At 42.7% G+C, this 18,765-nt stretch overlaps 1 protein-coding gene across 12 annotated transcripts in view; it reads left to right on the top strand.

Annotated features, from left to right (window-relative positions):
- Window positions 1–18,765, top strand: part of PTPRT (protein tyrosine phosphatase receptor type T) — a 1,135,643-nt gene that overhangs the window by 145,843 nt on the left and 971,035 nt on the right. The gene's annotated exons all lie outside the window — the stretch shown is intronic.

Raw genomic sequence — 18,765 nt, 5'->3', positions numbered from 1 at the left:
CGAGATGCTGCATGATTCTACCCCTACTCATCTCTTATCCCCTCCCCTGTGTTCGCCCATTCCTTGGCCTTTGCATTCACTCTTCCATCTCTTTGGAATGCCCATTCCTGAACTCTGCATGGCTTAGTCCCTGTGAGTTTCCAAGTTTTGGCTCAGTAGACATTTCTTAGCTATGGAATCTAAATTCAGCTCCCCTGCCTCCTTTCATCCCTTTTCCCCTTTGTCATCCGTAATTGCTGTTTGGAATTATTATTTGTATTCTTATGCATGTCCTTCTTCTTCCAGGAGATTATAAACTCAAAAGGGTAGGGATTGTCCAGGTGTGGTGGCTCACACCTGTAATACTGGCACGTTGGGGGGCTGAGGCAGGAGGATTGATTGAGCCCGGGAGTTTGAGACCAGCCTAGACACATAGTGAGACCCTGTCTTTACAAAAAAAAAAAAAAAAAAAAAAAAGAAAAATTAGCTGGACGTGGTGGTACATGCCTGTAGTCCCAGCTACTTGAGAGGTTGAGGTAGGAGGATCACTTGAGCCCAGGTGGTTGAGGTAAGAGTGAGCTGAGATAACACTGCTGGACTCCAGCCTAGGTGACAGAGCGAGACTATGACTCAAAAAAAAAAAAGTTAAGAGTTTAGAGTTCTTGTCCGTCTTGCTTGGTGCTTTGCCCCAGTGCCTGGCACAAAGTAGTTGCTCAATAAACAAATAAAGATTGGGTTATTGTATCTGATCTGCCCATGGAGGCTGTGTCAGTACCAGATAGCTCTAATGAAATTAACTGAAGGGAGGAATTTTAGGGAGAAGAGGTATTATGGAAGGAATGCTACTAACTCAGGGGATCTGGGCCAAATCCTCTACCCCTTTGGACTTGGGTGCTCTGTTTCTAAAAGAAATTATCCTCAAGGATCCTCCCTTCTGGTTCTCAACATTTGTTTGGGTGTAAAACTCTGAAACATAATAATCTCTTGATAGACAGCTCTTTGGCCCAAGCCTGGCCCAGAAATGTTTTCCTGAGGAGATGTTCCTTCCTGCCTGCCCATCTTACAGTGACATTTTAAGGCTTAATTAGAGGCTGTTACCCCATCTTAAGTAGTCATATGCCAGACCTGCCAAATAACCTTAGCGTTGAGTGTAGGGATAGGAGAGTGGAATAACAATTTGATTTTGAGTAGTTAAAAGCAAAAAGCCTTTACACTGCAGCTGCACACTTCCTTGCTTTAACAAGTTAAATGAATTCTGTGTGGAACTTTTAATCTCTTCAATAATATTTTATTGAGTTGTCTGCACCGTGCACTACACTGGCTGTCTACTACTTAGGATGAGAAGAACCCTGTGCTGAGCGTCTTACGCACCTTGCTGCATTTAATCCTCCTGACAATGCTTTGAGGTGGGTGCTATCAGTGTCCCCGTTTTACAGGTGGAGTAGCACAGGCTTGAAGGGGCTGCCTCAGTAACAAGGCCATGCGGCAGGGAGGTGCTGAGGCCGGACTTGAATCCATGCCATCTGTGTTGGCAATTCTGAAAAGAGGGAAATGTCCCTCTTTCAGTCCCCTTTTCAGTACGTTACAAAGTTTGTTCCTGAGGACCTTAGAATGTACTGATCGCAGCAGGAATGACACGTTGGAAAGGATTAGTAGCTATGCAGCCCACTCTCCACTGTGCAAGTCTTCCTGGAGAGTGGGAAACTGTAACCTTCCCTGGCCAGTCTCCCTGGCAGACACTGTCACCACCAGCCTTCGAGGCTGCCCTAAGCCCCATGTATGCAGGTGGCCACTCCTGGTCAACTGCCCTCTGGTCAGACTTGCCTTCTGTCTTCTCCCAGCCCCTGCCCACCTGTGGATTTGCCCTTCTGCTGGGCTTCCTGGCTGGATTTGTTTTCTGGTCTCCTGCCAGGACTCAAGGCTGGCAGGGGCTCGAAATTCAGCCTAATCATTTTCTCCTGCTGGCGGCTGGATTGTTGCTGCTCTCCAGGGTCCTGCTCCATCTGCCTTGGACCACTCGAACCACAATGATGCCATCTCGCAGACACTTCTCCTGGGTGTCTGTCCATTGAACAAGGCCTGGGACTCCCTTAGGCCAGCATCACAAGAGACCAGACTTGGGCATATCAGTGGTTCTCTGTGGTGGGATAAGCAGACAGAGGAAGAAGAAAGAAGCTCTGAATCTGAGAAGTCTTACCCACTTCCCAGCCTTGTGATGTGAAAGCACTTTATTAAAAAATCATCTTCTTCACAGTATTCAGGCTGATGACTCACTGGGTGACCCTCAAAAGGTCATATTCTTGCCTCAGGCCTCAGTTTACCCATTTGTTAAATGGGAAGGCTGGACTGGATAATTTTACAAGTCTGTGGCTTGGGGTCTCTGTGCCTGTTTCCTGGCCTGTCCTTGAACTTTAACCCACTTCCATGCAAAGGAATGAAGCGGGTTAGGATTGTGAAGCTCAGAGGCAGAAAGGCTCAAGGCGGGGTTGGCTGCACGTAGGCTGTGTAACCTGGGGAAAATGAGTTATGCTCTCTGAGAGCTGATTTCTTCGTTTGTAAAACAGGGTCAACACTCAAATCTTCCTCAAAGATTATGAGGATTGAACAGGATAATTCAGACAAATTATTTAGCTTATATCTAGCACACAATAAAATCTGTTAATACTAACTATTGCTTATTTTTTTCTCTTTCCTTCTTGCCCTAATTCCTGACCCTCTTGTCTTTTTTGTCTTTCTTTTTTTTTCTCAAGATATGGAGCTCTTCACTCTTCTACCTTTTGTACTGAAATTAATCAGTACAATTAACCCATCAAAGGATGTTCTCAATGCCTCCCTGAGGGCTGAGGGAGGGCGTCCTTTGCTAGCCTCTCACACCCCTGCCAGATACAGTGTATTTGCAATCAGCACTTCACCTTGCAGGGGACCAGGTTCCTGGCATCTGGCGCACCTCACTCTGGCAAAAGAAGGCTTCGTTTTCATTAAGACCAGAGTCCTGGAGGCCAGAGGCATAATGTGTTTATCTCATCCAGTGCTTACAGGTTGTCTGTATCCTTTCTGTGATTCAGATGGGCCACATGTGACCATGGGCCGTTGCCCAGTACACCGGGCAACAGGATACTTGGCACTGCAAATTGATGATTCTACATATGGATGGTAACATGTTTGGAGTACAGGCAAAATAGGAGGAGAATAGCAAAGATGTGGCACAAAACCACAGTTGAGATGATCTGAGATGCTAGAAGCTCAAATTGGAAGGAGAGAGTGGCAAAAACCATTAGTGCTTGGGACAGAGGAAATATTGGAAAGATGGCAGGTGGGAGGAGAGATGGCGGGTGGCAGGAGAGATGGTGGGTGGGAGGGTGGGTGGAAGAATGCCCTTCTCACTACCTAGGTCCAAGGCAACTTTCCTTGTGTGGCTGCTCTTGTGCTTGACCAAGAAGAGAGGCAGATTGAGCACTCTGTTCTGAGGCAGCTGAGAGTTATAAAACCTCTGCTTGTGAAAGATTCTAAGGTTACCAAGGGGGACTCTTCCTGAGGCAGGGATTTGTGGGAACAGAGTTTTGCCGTCATGCCTCTTTCTCTTTCCCTCCTGCAGCCAGGATCTGCTGTCCCCAGGAGCCCATTTTTTCGTTTTCAAACCAGAGCTGACTGTTGGCTCTGGGCAGGACAAGTTTGGCTTTAGGAGATGATGTATAGTATCTAAGTGTGCTGCCTGGTTAGTAAATTATCCCCTGGATCACTGGACGATGAGACATTTTAAATTGCAGCCTACAGGCTTTGCAGAGCCTCTGCATTCTGAATTTACAAAGGGAACTGGCCCTGAATAAACAATGTACCTACTATGTGCTGGAGCTATGACACCACTGGTCTTTAGGAATCTCTGTACCTAAGTAGGGGAAGGGAGGAAAATAGCTCATAATGAGCACCTGCTGTGCACCAGGCCTTTAACATGTCTTGTTCCATTTAATCATCACCACGGTTCAATGGAGCAGCTATTGTACAAATGGGGAAATTGAGGCTCAGGGAGGGTGTAAAGGACTTTCTGAACATCAGATTCTGGTACATGTCTGTCCTAGAACTTGAGTTCAGGCATGCAAAAATCTGTTCTCTTTCGATCTGAGTGACAACCATTTAGACCAAGGGTCAGTAAACATTTTTTGTAAAGTGACAGGTTATAAATATTTTAGGCCTTGTGGGACATATTTCTGCCTCATGTACTCAATTTTGCCAGTGTAGCATGAAAGCAGCCATTGATAATACATAAATACATAAGCTTAGCTGTGTTCCAATAAAACTTTATTTACAAAGAAAGCTAGTGGGCCATATTTGGCCTGTGGACTGCAGCTTGCCAACACTTGTCACAGAATATTTGGCATGATAGTAAACACCACATTTGCTCACCATAGGACAGCTAGGTTTACTTTCCAGCCAAAAATGATTCTTGGAAGAGGAAGCCCTTGTACGATGATCTAAGGGAAGTAAGTGGCATGTTATGGCCATCGCCTAAGGCCGGCAAGGCTCTTTTAGGTACTTTCCTACAACTCAATGTTGCTGACTTTGGGGAGACAGGGCGGACTTGTCCCTGTTGTCCTCACACAGGAGTCCTGTGATGTAGATGCAGTTAAAGGAGATAAGATTAGCATAATTTTCTGCTCTGTTGTCACCTTCATGAATTTTAAAAAGCCAATGCTAAAGCTAATTATAACGACATTTAAGAACATTATTTGTAGTTTTAAAAGAAAATTTGTATTCCCTGAATTTATACCACACAAGCAATACATTAAAAAGTACTATAGCACAGTGTGTAAGACCATGCTTTGCCAAACAGAAAGATTTGAGTTCAGATCCCAGCCCTGGCGCATTCTAGCTGCAGGTCTGAAGCAAGTCATTTAAGCTCTCCGAGTCTTAGTTTTCTTAACTCATAAGTGATTGGAGACATGTTCTCAAACTTTAGCTATATTAGAATCACACGGAGGGCTTGTTAAACCACAGATTGCTGGGCTCTATGCCTGGAGTTTCCGATTTAGTAGGTCCGGGATGGATCCAAGAATTTGATTTCTCACATGCTTCCAGGTGATGCAGATGCTGCTGGTCTGGGTGCCACACTTTGGGAAACACTGGGCAAAAGAATGCTAAATGTTCCAGGTTCAAATTATTTCCCAATGGACAGTCTTTGAATGAGGAATGGAGCGGAGGCAGGAAGCAGGGAATTCCCACTCTATCCTCAGGAATCATGAGTGGGCATATGGAGACACAGCTTTTGAAGCAAAGGAAAATCAGCCAGGGCTACCCAGACGTGGCCTCAGGCAGGTCTGACTCTCAACAATTTTATTCACAATGCTTCTTCTGGAAGGGTTGGCAAAGAAAGAAGAGACAGACAGGGGCTTCCTCTTTGGTCCTCTTCTGACGAGAGGAGGAAGTGTTAGCAGGTATTCCCATCTTTCAGGACCAAGGACAGTGAGGGAGATCTGTCATTCCGGTGAAAGTAGAACAATGGGTTGTGAGGGGGTGCAGGTATGTGCAGGTAAAGTGCTTTATAACATGGAGTCTAGCATATGCCAAGCAGCTAGTAAGTATTGGCTGTTATAATTTTGTGTATTTAAAAAATATTGTTTTATAAGTATATATAGTGAATAATTTTCTGTCCTTCCTCCCCAGTTCTGCTCTCTGTTGGCAACCATATTGGCCGTGTGAGGTATATATCTTTTAGGTATGTTATGATTGATAGTCATAATTCTAAATATTGACAAACAGCTATCTAAAAGAGTTGTAGTTTTTATCTTCCATTCCCAGCACTGGTTTTCATCAGTCTTTTTTATCTTCTTACTGCACAGATGAAAACATTTTTTGATTAGCATTCAGTTATTAGTGAGGCAAGAAAATATTTTCAAGTGTTATTTACTGTTTTGCATTCATTTTCCTTCCTGTGCTTTAGTTGCTTATACTCTGCACATTTTTCTTTTCTTTTGGGTGGTTTTCTTCTTCTCCTTCTTCCTTCTTTCTTCTTCTTTATTCCTTTTTTTTGAGACCAGATCTTGCTCTGTTGCCCAGGCTGGAGTGCAATGATACTATCTCGGCTCACTGCAACCTCTCTGCCTCCCAGGCTCAAGCAATTCTCCTGCCTCAGCCTCCTGAGTAGCTGGGTCTACAGGCGCATGCCATCGCACCTGGCTAATTTTTGTGTTTTTTGTAGAGATAGGGTTTTGTTATACTGCCCAGGCTGGTCTAGAACTCTTGAGCTCAGGTGATCTGCCCACCTTAGCCTACTGAAGTGCTGGAATGACAGGTGTGAGCCACTGCACCCAGCCTGGTTTTCTTCTTTTTTATTTGTAAATGGTCTTTGGACACCAGAACTATTAGTTCTTTCTTTATCATTTATGTTGGAGTAGTTTTTTTCTCAGGTGGTGGTTCTCTTTTTACTTGATTTTGGGTTTTTATTTGGTCACAAGAAGTTTTTTATTTGTTTTTAAATTTTTATGTGATGAAATTTATCAGTATTTTATTGATTTTTCATCTTCATGGCATCATCAGAAAGGCCTTCCTCACTCTCATAAAATATACTTTCTTTTTTTTCTGGTACTTTTATGGTTTTCTTTCCTTCCCTCCCTTCTTCCTTTCCTCTCTTCCTTTTATAAATTTAAATCTTTACCATATCAGGCCCTTATTTTGCTGTAAGGAGTGAGATAGAGATCTTGTTTTATTATCATTTTATTTCAAGAAGATAGCTAGTTGTCCTAATACCTCTTACTGAATAATTCATGCATTTTCTACTTACAGGACATGCAACCAGAATAATATGTATTTTTGGGTGTAATTAGGTTTCATTTATTTCTATCCATACAGTGATATTATCTTGTTTACTACTGTAGCTATGATACATTTTCTTATTGGAGAGGATTATTCCCCCAGTACTCTAAAATCTCAAAAGTTTCCCCGGCATTTTTGCATTTTTATTCTCCCAGAAAAATTTTAGAATAACTTTGTCAGGTGCTCCCCTCAAATCTTGTTTGAACTTTGGTTGGCTCTGCGTTGGATTTATAGATTAAGTTAGAGACCTCAGGCATTTTCAGAATGTTGATTTCTCTTATCTAAGTACAAGATACCTCCTGGCATTTACTCAAATCGCTTGTGTTATGCCCTTCAGTGGAGTTTAAGAGTTTTCTTTTTTTAGGTCTTGTGTATTTCTTGTTTATTTTTTTTTATCTGTATTTCTTTTGTATATGGGTTAAATGTTTCCATTATATTTTCTAATTGGCTATTGCTCGTATAAATAGATGTGGTTTTAGGCACATATTTTATATCTGGCTCCCATACTAAAAATCTTTTATCATTTCCAACAGTTTTCAGTTATGCCCTTGGGTTTGAAGGTAGACAATAATATCATCTACACATAATGATACTTCTGTTTTCTCTTTTTAAATGCTTATAGCTCTTTTATTTTTATTGCTTTGCTTGTGCTGTAAATTCCAGAATGAAGTTAAATAATAATAGCAGATATCCTTTTTTCTGATTTAATTATAATACTCCTGAAATTTTATTAGGTATGATGACTGTTTTTTCAGATAAATATTCTTAATCATTTTGAGGAACTCGCATGCTATTTCTAGGTTATTTTTATATCAGGAACAAATGTGGAGATTGTCATGTGGATTTACTCCATTGACCTATTATTTTTACAAATTGTATAACTAAATTTCTAAATATTAAACCATTGTTGTAATTAACTTTAATTGGCTATGGTTTTTATTCCTTTAATATAGTGCTAGATTTGATTTACTAGTATTTTATACAGCTCCTTAATCCCTTGTCTGAAACCCTTTGGGCGAAATGTGTTTGTAATTCGTATTTTATTAGATTTTAGGGAGGTAATATGATATGTATATTGTGAATGTTATGTAATAACCCCAGTGGAGTCTGAGGAAGTGCTCCTTAATCAAACATGTTAATATTTATGCAGCCAAACATATGACTGCAAAGCTAAGTCAGATAAATAATGCTATAAATAGGCTCAGGTCAGGTGTATCCACAAAAGCTGTTTAGGTCTGATTTTTTTACTGTCTTAAGATGGATTTCCCAGCAGCAGACCCCCAGACAAGGGTTCATGTGAGAAGGATTGATTCAGAAGTGTTCCCAGGAAAAACAGATGGAAGAGAAGGAGACCAACAAGGGTATGATATCATGCAAAGTCCCACAGAAGGTGACTGAAGCTCAGTTGCACAAGGGAGTTCTGGAAACAGTATAGGTGACTCTTTAGGGCTGTCTCTATTGGCACAAGGAAGCTGGAGATTTTACGTTCCTGTATGCCTCCGTCATAGGTGCACCCACTGAGGGTTATGTGGAAGGGAGGGGAGTGTGGACAGCACAGGCCATTGCCACCAGATGACTTATGAAAAACAAACAAACAAAAAAACAGGTTTCAGAACTTTTTCACTTTCAGGATTCTGAATAACAGATTGTAGACTTGTATTCAATTTTAGCTTTAACATCCCAAAGTGAAGCTGTTTTGTCCTTTGCTTTGTCCCACTTTAGCTTGGTAGCAGGGTTTTACTGGTGGCTTAAAGTGCACGAGATCCCTCTCTCTTGCTTTGGCTGTAGATCAGTTTATGAAGCACCAGAATCATCAGTTCCCTGAAGGCTTTTCAGAAGTAGCCTGCGAAGCCACCTGTCATTGCACAGTTTTTGAAGGCAAATTTGATAAATACTTAAGTTTTAGTATAATGGTTATTTATGTAGTCAAATCAGTTTTGATTTTATACTTTCCCGTAAAATAGTGCATTTCTAGGAGATGTAGTTTCCTAGCAGGGTTTCACATAGTAGTCTTTCATAAAATTTACATGTGTTTCATAACACACCGTAAATGCAATTACTTATCTTTCTCCTTTACAGTGAGCTAAAGCAAATATTTTGCTTAATTCATTGTTGTGTCACCAGTTTTTGCCACTTTACAGGTGATCAATGAATATTTGTAGAATGAAAGAAGAATTGAATTTGGCATATTTACCTCGTCAATTTCTAATGTTGTATAATTATCTTTTTCCCTCTTGCCAAAGATTTATGTATTTTATGGTCTTTTGAAAAGAACCAGCTATTATATGGATCAATCCTGTCACTTAGAAAATTTCAGATGTATTAAACATTCTTTTTAGTTTATTCATTTTCCTGCATTTCTATATTTTTTAAACTTATAAGTTGATCGGCCATTTTTTAAAATTTTCATTCTAACTTAATAGGAAAAATCAAGGTATGTATTTTTGTTTGAATACAGCTTTAACTGCAACCTGAAAGTCTTAAATGGTATTTTTTCTCCATCTTCCTACCTAGTCTGTAATTATATTTTACTTCCTCCTTAATGAAATAGGTTAGCATATTGTTTTAAGGTTTTTGAGTGGGGTTGAGTTTTTAAATATCTAACCTTTTATGGCTAACTTCAGATTTTATTCCATTGTGAGCTGTAGAATTTAATCTTTGGAATTTGTGTTTTTTTTTTTTTTTGTAAATTCTTAAACGCAAAATTAAGTTTTCTCTTTCTTCTCTTCCGTCTCCACCCTACATCCCACAAAACCTTATGACAAATTTGATGACAGTTATTCCTCCAATCAGAATTGAATGATATGGACTAGGTTGCATTTTCCCCCTTTTTTGGGAAGGCAATGTAAAAATAAAGCTGGGCATAGTGGTGCATATCTGCAGTCCCGGCTGCTTTAGAGTCCGCAGCAAGAGGATCACTTCTGCCCAGGAGTTCAAGGTTGTAGTATGCCGTGATCTCACTTGTGAGTAATCACTGCACTCCAGCTGGGGCAGTGATACACAGTGAGAGACCAGGATACACAGGAAAATACATAGCAAAACAAAAATTTTTTTAAAGCAACAAGTGATTTACATGACCAGCTCATTCAGTTTCATAATACATAAAATACAATCTTGTTGCTTTTTCTTTGCTGACTCTGAAGGAAGCATTCAAGAAGGAGTTTTTTCTCCAGCTGCATTTGCCTTTGTCCTTAGGTTTGGGCCCCTCACTGATGCTGGGACAGACTCCGTGGTGCCCAGTGGAATGAGTATTACTGGTGTGTGATTGCTGGTCCAGGGATGGTATCCAGTGTACGTTTATGGTTCAGGGCAGACTCCTTTCCATCCTCAGCTTCCAGACAGGAGCATGAATATGTCTTGGACATTATGGTGATGCCATGTACATTTTGAATAACAGTGCTTTATCTGGAATTTTTCTCAACTAGGTGGCCTGCTGTAAGTGTGGAAAAAAATTGACACAGGAGAGTAATTAACCTTGCTCAGTGGACTCCAAATTCTGTTTTCTTAAACTGTTGGGAACTTCTTTGCACTTAATCTTTTAGCTTTGACATCCAAGCACACCTTAGGACATGTCAGGTCTCAGTAGTTATCTTTGTTCATCTGGGTTTTGAAAACAAATTTCCTCTCTTCATTCCACAAAGGATTATGAAATAGCCACGGTGTTGAAAGGCAAAAACAAGAATGAATCAGACAGAACTCTTGTCCTCTAGAACAGAGGCCAGAAAATGACAGCCTGGCAGGGACCAGACCCTGACCACATCCAACTTACCACCTGTTTTTGTAAATAAAGTTTTATTGTCTTTTGTGCTGTAGTAGCAGAGTTGAGCAGTTGCCGCAGAGACCGTATGGCCCACAAATTCTGAAATATTTACTCTCTGGTCCTTTACAGAAGCATTTCGCTGACCTCTGATACAGAGTTGAGAAAACACAGACCTCCAGACACTCTAAAGTATCCAGGTGCTCTTGGTAAGGCCTGGATCCACTTCCTGGGTGGTTTCGAAGCAGGAGCGTTCTTGCAGACCCTCGGGTGTGTTCATGGCTTGGTGTGTTGGGCCAGCCTCCTTTGGTCTGGACTGCTAAAGGGCTGGGACACTATGAGGGGCCTGTTCTCACTTCCCTGAGGTTTCAGAGTTGCAGTTGGGTGCTCAAGCCCAGTCAACCAGAAAGTAGTGCTGTATTTTCCTTTGTCTCTGCTTATTCTGCTTGTGACTCCTCTACACATTGCACTGGAGGTGGGTAGGATTAGTGGGTGAGTCCCCTAATCCCAGCATTATTACTAATAAGTGTTGAGACATAGAGCTTGGACATGCTGAGGAAAAGGCTGGGGTGGGGTTGAGGTAGGGGTGAAGGCAGGCGTTGTGGGGACAGACAGGGACCCCCCTCTCCCCAGCAGGTAATCCTAGCTAAGCACAGACAAAACCCGGTTCTGGATTGCTGAAGTGGGCAATTCCTTGGGTTTGGTCAACAGGAAGGGTGGAGCATTAGTGTTTCTTGGTCTTTTTCATTCTACTATGAATTTATTTGCCTCTAACATCTGTATTCACGGTTTTGAAATATTAGGTTGGTGCAAAAGTAATTGCGGTTTTTGCTATTTTTTTTTTTTTTTTTTTAATGGCAAAAACTGCAATTACTTTTGCACCAGCCTAATATTAGGATTAGGGCTATTTCTCCTTTCAGTTTCTGAATCCTGAGGCTGTTTAATTTTTTTTTTTTTTTAATTAGTGAAGACATCATCTTTCAGCTTTATTTAATTCCACCTCCTGAAAAGTTCACTTACCCTTGGAGGATTGTAGGAGTTTGGAGAGTCCTGACTTTTTCTGCAGTAGCCACGCCAGGCATTCCTGTGTTCCCCAGCCTACAACACATACCAGGCAGGTAACAGCAGTAACAATCATGAATAGGGCTCAGCTCCTGGTTTGTTTCAGCCATCCCTGCCTCTACAAGGTGCATCAAAGGGAGAGGGTTTCCCTCTTTCCTTCTAGGTGCATTTTGGTCCTGAACTTTATGCCAAAGTCTGGGCTCTTGTACTGAGAGGCTATTGTGACCTGGTTGCCTGAGGAAATCACTTTTGTGTACCCCCATCTGGGACGTCCTTGGATGGTTCTTTCTGTGGGTCAGGAAAGACAGATTTCTTCTAGAATGGAACACACAATCAGGAAAGAGCATGAGTTCCAGGGCAGAGGACCCCGGACCCAGACTCTCAGAGCTTCTCTGGCTGTGTGGCTGGGGCAAATGAGTTATTCATCTGAGCCTCAGTCTTCCCCTTTATAAAATGGGGCCAGTACCCTCTACCCAATATTGGGATCATGAAGGTGAAGGCATAGTGCGGTGAGAGGCAGCAGGGTAGTCAGGAGCGAAAGCTCTAGGGCCGGGGTTGGATGTTCCGGGTTTCAATCCCATCTCCACCACTTGCTGCATGACCTTGAGAGGTACTTAAGGTCACTGCGCTCAGTGTTTTTCTGTAGAGCAGGGATACTCTCCCTCCTTCCTGATGACCTTAGCATCTGCCTCCACCTTCCCATCTTCTCTGTGCTTCATCTGCTGAGCTCCTTGCAGATTTGGAGGTAAAACTACCTTATTAATCTTTCTTTTGTAAATACCTCTGTGAAAGGAGATTTTGCATTTTCTCATCTTTTCATTATTATGGTAATAGCTTTCAACTTACAACTAATTAACATTGCTCCTTCCCAACCTGGACTTTATTATGAGAAGCCAGGAAGGAGTCCTGAAGCAGATGCACAGTGGGTGGGAGCCCCTGTGGGGATGATGGGGCAGTTTGCTGTGGCAGCTTCTGAAGGCGTGAGCTCCCAAATGCCTTCACTTATGGGTCCTGGTGGTGGAGAGGGTTGTTTCCATCCCCTACAGGCTGGGACTCAAGTAGGGCTGTCTATCTCTCAACAGGAGGTGAGCAGGTGCAACTGAACACACGGAGGGAGGAAGCGGCCAGGGAGAGAGGTATCTGGAAGCCACACCTTGAGACCATCAGGAGAGACACCCAGAGATGAAGTAAAGAGGAAGGCTCAAGGGGTCCTAAGTCTTGTCTTCACATCTACTGACATGTGGCCCTGGACTTGTTCTTTGGTCCCCAAAGAGAGATGCAAGAGAAATGGGCAGTGGTCACAAAAAGGCAAATTTGGATACAATGTAAAAGATGTGTCCTCTATTGTGACGTTCGTAGGTATCAAAATAGAGTTGTCTTCTTTGGGAGGTCTCAGGTGCCACACACACCGCACAGACACACACACTGCTAGAGACATTCAAATTAATTCAAGTTTAAGGACACGATGGCTTGGCATAAATTTTATAGATGGAAATTTAGACCAGAGAACCGCTAAGACCTCTGCAATTCTGTATCGCACATCACGCATTTGTATCTGGGAGGTGTCTGGAAAGGGAGTTGGACATCTAGCTGCTGCTATTTTGCTTTTACTTATTAGTATTGTTGTGGAATAAAGGCTTCACTTTTTACTGGCAGGCTAATGTAGGCCATTCTCCTGAACCAAGAAGACTTAAAAATGTAGGAGGGAAGGGGAGGAAATGCAGTAATGACATGCACAGATCTGCTTTGATCTCAGGCCTGACGCTCCGTGGGGGGCTAAGATAAGAGATTCCAATTCCCCTGTGGACTCTTTTGGAACTACAGAGGCATTAGCTTTCCTCTGTTTATCAAGTGAACATAAACAGGTACAAAAATGGTTCCCCTTCTCTCTTCTGGATTAATTATATATATTTCCCCCTCAGATTAATTAGGTTTATTTGCCACTGTTTTTTTTGTTTTTTTTTTATGAAAAGATTTGGGACAGTGGGTGAGGGGCATAGAGAATATTTAGATAATCACTGAGGCTGTTTTGCTCCCCCAGGACCTCATAGCAGCCCTTATCAGCACTATTCAATAGCATTTTCTGCAATGGTGGAAATATTCTTAGACCTGACCTACTCAATATGTTACCCCACTATAGCCGCTGGCCACATGTGACCACTGAGCACTTGAAATGTAGACAGTACACCTGAGGAACTGATGTTTAAATTTTGTTTCACTCTGTATTGATGCAGGTCCAGGAAGAAAGAACAAAATTCTGGATCAGCCACATACATGTTATGTGACCTCAGACAAGGGACTCAGGATTCTGTGCTTTAGTTTTCTGAAGTGTAAAATGGGAGTGATAATGGGGTGATGTGGGTGATAGTGCCTGGTACTCATAGTATTCATGCGTGGTGCCTGTGATGATTTTTGACCATTCTGCCCCAAATCTCAGGTCACCTATTGCCCAGTCTTCACTGAGCTCTCTTCCAAGCCAAGTTCTGCCTTGACTGGGTCAGGGAAGAAGGTCAAGGAGAGCCTTTGTGGTTGGGGAGGAGAGTTACCTAATGCAGAAACTCCTGAGCAGCAGGATTTCAAAGTACTGATCAGGCTTAGACCCCAGGTGTTTTTGAGAACCCACGAAAGGTCATTTGAGGTTTTCTTCTCCAGAGAGAGTCCCTTAGATTGTCCTTTTGGTTTGTCTTCCCTTAGTGTGGCTCCTGTGTTGAGATATTCATACTTTTTGAAGATAAACACCAATACATATGAGGAGAATGTAGGCTCTGAGTCAGACACTGCTGAAATTAAATTTCAGTCTGATTCCATGGTCACTTGGGCAGATAATGTAACCTCACTGAACGTCCATGTTCTTTTCTGTAAAAATAGGACCTACTGGAAAGTGTTGTGCCAGTGTCTTAGTCCCTTCAGCATTCTATAACGAAATACCTTAGACTGGGTAATTTTTAAGCAATGAAATTGTATTGCTTACAGTTCTGGAGGCTGGAAAATCCAAGATCAAGGCTCCAGCAGATTGAGTATCTGGTGAGGGCTTGCTCTCTGCCTCATAGATGTTGCCTTGTTGCTGTGTCTTCACTTGGCGGAAGGCAAGTTGTTGTTCTCTGTGAGGGTGTGTAGTGGATGCCAACAGCCGCCTCTAAGATTCAGATTCCCTGTTCAGCACCCAGGCACTCACTGCCCCAGCTGCTAAGAGTGTGTACTGCCACCAACAGCTTGGCAGAATCTTGTACTGGTAATGTCCTTCTGTGGAAAGGAGGTTCCTTACCCAAGATTACACCTGTTTCCTGGGGGTAACCCATATCCAAAGCCTGGTTGATGTGAGAGTATGAGGGTCTGATACTCTTGCCTCAGTTCAGGACAACTCTGATGGGCCATCCAAAGTTTAGAGCTCCCTGGGTGATCAGCCATGGACTATGTTGCAATTGCATCACAGCTGGACTTCTTCCTCTGCTCCATCCTGCATCCCTCACTCCTTTCCAGGTGATGGTCTCAGGAGCTCTCCTCAGTAAACCTCCTTCTTGCATCTCATCTCCTTTTCAGAGTCTGTTTCTTAGGGAAGCTGATCTAAGATGGATTTGTGCTTTTCCCTTTCTCCGCTGGAGATTTGCTGTTCTAAATGTGGTAATCTCTTGTTACCCAGAGTGAACTCCATTTTTTATGATTCCCAAACCCAGCCACATCCCTTGCTCCACACCACCTCCTGTGGCAGGAAGACCACCTCATTCCCCTGCTTTAGATGTCTCCATTTGTTCCTTCATACCCCCAAGGCTAAGTCAAACCTCCTTGGCATGGCCTTTCAGGTATTCTCAACCTGACTCCAGTGGAATTATCTGAAATCATTTTGTCTAACTCTTCATCTGTCCTTCCTAAGTTCCATCCTCACTGAACAACAGAGGTATATTCACAACATTGCTTATGCCATTTTTTTTTCTGGCCCGAAATGTCCTTTCCCCCTTTTTGGCTACTGGAATGCCATTTTCTTTCTTCCTTGCCAACCAAACCCCTGATCTTTTTCTTAAAATTAGCTCCAATATCAAAGTCATTCAATCAACTTTATTTATTTTTGGAGCATCATATGTGACGGGTATTTCTATGAAGTCCTCCACAACTCCTGGTAGAGAAGACAGAGCAACAGCTTCCTTCAAGCTGCTGATGCATCTTGTTGTAAAACTTGCCACAATGTATCAAAATGTATTTGTGCAACATCTGGGTCTTCCCGTTAGGTATGTGTTTTATTTGTGTTCCCTGCCCAATCTAGTACCTGTCACATAGTAGGTGCTCAATTTATAAAGCATCCTTAATTTTTAGTAGGTGCTTAATTAGTGGAAGAATAAAAGAGAAAAAGGAAGAAGATAGTTTAGTTAGGATAGGCTAGATTATGCTTCAATAATAAATAACCTCCGATAATAAATGTTCCCCATTCAGTAAACTACAACCACAAAAGTTCATTTTTCATCTATGCTGCATATCAGGTTGGCTGTGGCCATACCTTACATGGCCTTTAGTCTGGTACTTGGGCTGATCCAACAGCCTCTGTCTCGGAAATAGGTGGTCTGTGGAACAGAGCAAAGACTGACAGAAAACTATGAGCTGGATTTTAAACTGGAAATGACACATGACTGTCCGCATTTAATGGACCAAAGCAAATCATGTAGCCACTCTTAAGCTCAGCAAAGTGAGGGTATATGTTCTTCCATTAGGAAGGATGCCAGAAATCATAAGGCCAAGCCTTTTACCACAGGGTCCGGGATATATAATCTTCCTCCAAGGAGAAACACTCCAAATTACATGGCTAAGACTAATATCAATGGCAGGGGGAGATAGAACCCTTGGTCAGTAGTATTTTGAACAATAATACAAATTACCATAGACTGTACGGCTATATACAAGTGATACCCCAATCTAACTGCCCAGGAGTCTTTTGGAGCCAGTTTGCAGGATGCATGGCCATTGAAGGTAGGAGAATGAAGTGCTATGTGATACATCTGATTTGTTTCTGGAAGCTGCCATTTGTGGGTATGATGCCATATTCTCTGCTGCCGAAGTTGGTGATGAAAGCCAAAGCACTTCCAATCACAATTGCTGGTTGGTGGCCTGTGTGCATGACTTAACTGTATCTCACAAGCAGCCTGTAGACCATGGCAATGTTTGATGGATGGCTGTTCCGTGTAATTTTGGGGCTTGTGACTTGTTTGGAGCTGTCAGGGCCAGACAGCGTGACTACTGTACCATCATGGCTTTGAAAAATGCCCTTTTAAAGATTTGTTCCAATCAGTCACAAGATGGAATAAATTGTGGAAAGAACAGAAAATCCTAGTGACAAGATAGATCTCATGGTTAGGAGAGGAAATTCAAAGCTTGTACCTCTGGGCAGGCAGCTGAGAGGAGGTAGATGGATGACTGCCCACTCTCCTCTTTTCCTGCTCTGACTTGAAGATGCACAGCCTTCTTTCTGGGTAATGGACTCCAAGGGGTGATGCATAAAGAATTGACTCTGAGAAGCCTGACTCTGTTTCTTCCTGACCCCGTGTCTATAGACCCTCCCATTCCATCGCTGCCTCCCTGTTGTTCCATTTCACTTATTCTCTCTAGCCATGGCCCTGATTTCAGTTCTCCTCTTGGTCTCAGATTTGGCATTTACTGGAGGTTTTCTCAACTTAGCTCTTGCTGCTCCTAGGCGTTTGGATCAGATTTGATTCACTCTTGTCTTCAGCCCCTAGGGATCTGTACCTTGCCTTAGGCTATCGGATGCCCAGGACAAAGGAAGTAGCACTTAGCAGCTCCATTGGTGGCCCAGAACCCCTGGATGGCATTTTACTTCTAGAGATGCTTTGTGACCTCTGCTTGTCTCCCTGAAATAGCAGAACCCTGGGGAGAAGATCAAAGTGCTTATGTCATTTTAAAACGGGATCTATTTTGTAGTAGCATTCAGTTCCCTAAGATGAGGATAAACCAGGGGTAAGGATAGTGCAGGACATTAGAGGCTTCTAGAACTAGGTCGAGGAAGAGAGAGTATTTTACCTGTGACACTTCAGGGAAGTTGGGAGGTGGGAGGGGAACCAAGTTTGTTACTAGGAAAATATTGCTATGCATCAAGTTCAAAGGGCAAAGCAAGGACAAAAGGGACACTCCAAGTAGGTGTGCTTGTGTCTTGCAGTATCTGGAAGAGCCTCTCTCCATGTCTTGCAATATCTGGAAGGGCCTCTCTCCATATGTTGGAGAGCAGCTCGTAACTGAGTCCATGCAGGAGACAATAGGGCGTGCCCTCTGTTCTCCATTAGGCTAAATGGGTAGTATAGGAAGAGGTATGATAATTTAAAGGACTTAGCAGTGACTCTTCTGCCTTATGATTTGATATTCTTGCTGTCCTTTTATGTTTCATTAAAAACAAAGACCTTACTTCAGAAAATTCCGGCCTGTATCAGGGAAGGGTCTTTTGCTTCCTTTCAACCGATAAATAAGTGTTTCTTAGGGTGGCGGGCAGTGCTGGGATGGAAATGCTGATGGGGCTGCATGTCATTCTTTGGAAGCTCAGAAAGGGAGCAGAACTGGCTCTGAGATTTATTCCAGAAGGTATCTTGTCACTCATCTCTTGACCAGAAATTGGCAACTTCAATGCTGTCAGTGCTGTGTAGGTAATAGAAGCGAGTTACACATGTAGGTAGTGTATTAATTTGAGGGGCTGCCATAACAAATTCCCATACCCTGAGTGTCCTAAACAACAGAAATGTATTTTCTCACTGTTCTGGGGGCTAGAGAAGTTGAAGATTGAGGTGCTGGCAGGTTTGTTTTCTCCTGAGGCCTCTCTCCTTGGCTTGCAGATGGCCACCTTCTGTGTCCTCACGTGGTCTTTCTTCTGTGCCACACGTCCCAGCTTGTGTCTCTCTCTGTCCAAATTTCCTCTTAAGGACACCAGTCAGATTGAATTAAAAGCCACCCTAACTGTCTAATTTTTTTTTTTTTTTTTGAGATGGAGTCTTGCCCTGTTGCCTAGACTGGAGTGTAGTGGCACGATCTTGGCTCACTGCAACCTCCACCTCCTGGGTTCAAACTATTTTCCTGCCTCAGCCTCCCAAGTAGCTGGGATTACGGGTACCCGCCACCATACCCAGCTAATTTTTTTATTTTTAATAGAGACGGGGTTTCACCGTGTTGGCCAG

Source organism: Pongo pygmaeus, chromosome 21 (genome assembly GCF_028885625.2).
Source record: "Pongo pygmaeus isolate AG05252 chromosome 21, NHGRI_mPonPyg2-v2.0_pri, whole genome shotgun sequence".
Classification (NCBI taxonomy): domain Eukaryota; kingdom Metazoa; phylum Chordata; class Mammalia; order Primates; family Hominidae; genus Pongo; species Pongo pygmaeus.
This window is presented reverse-complemented; position numbering and strand designations above follow the sequence as displayed.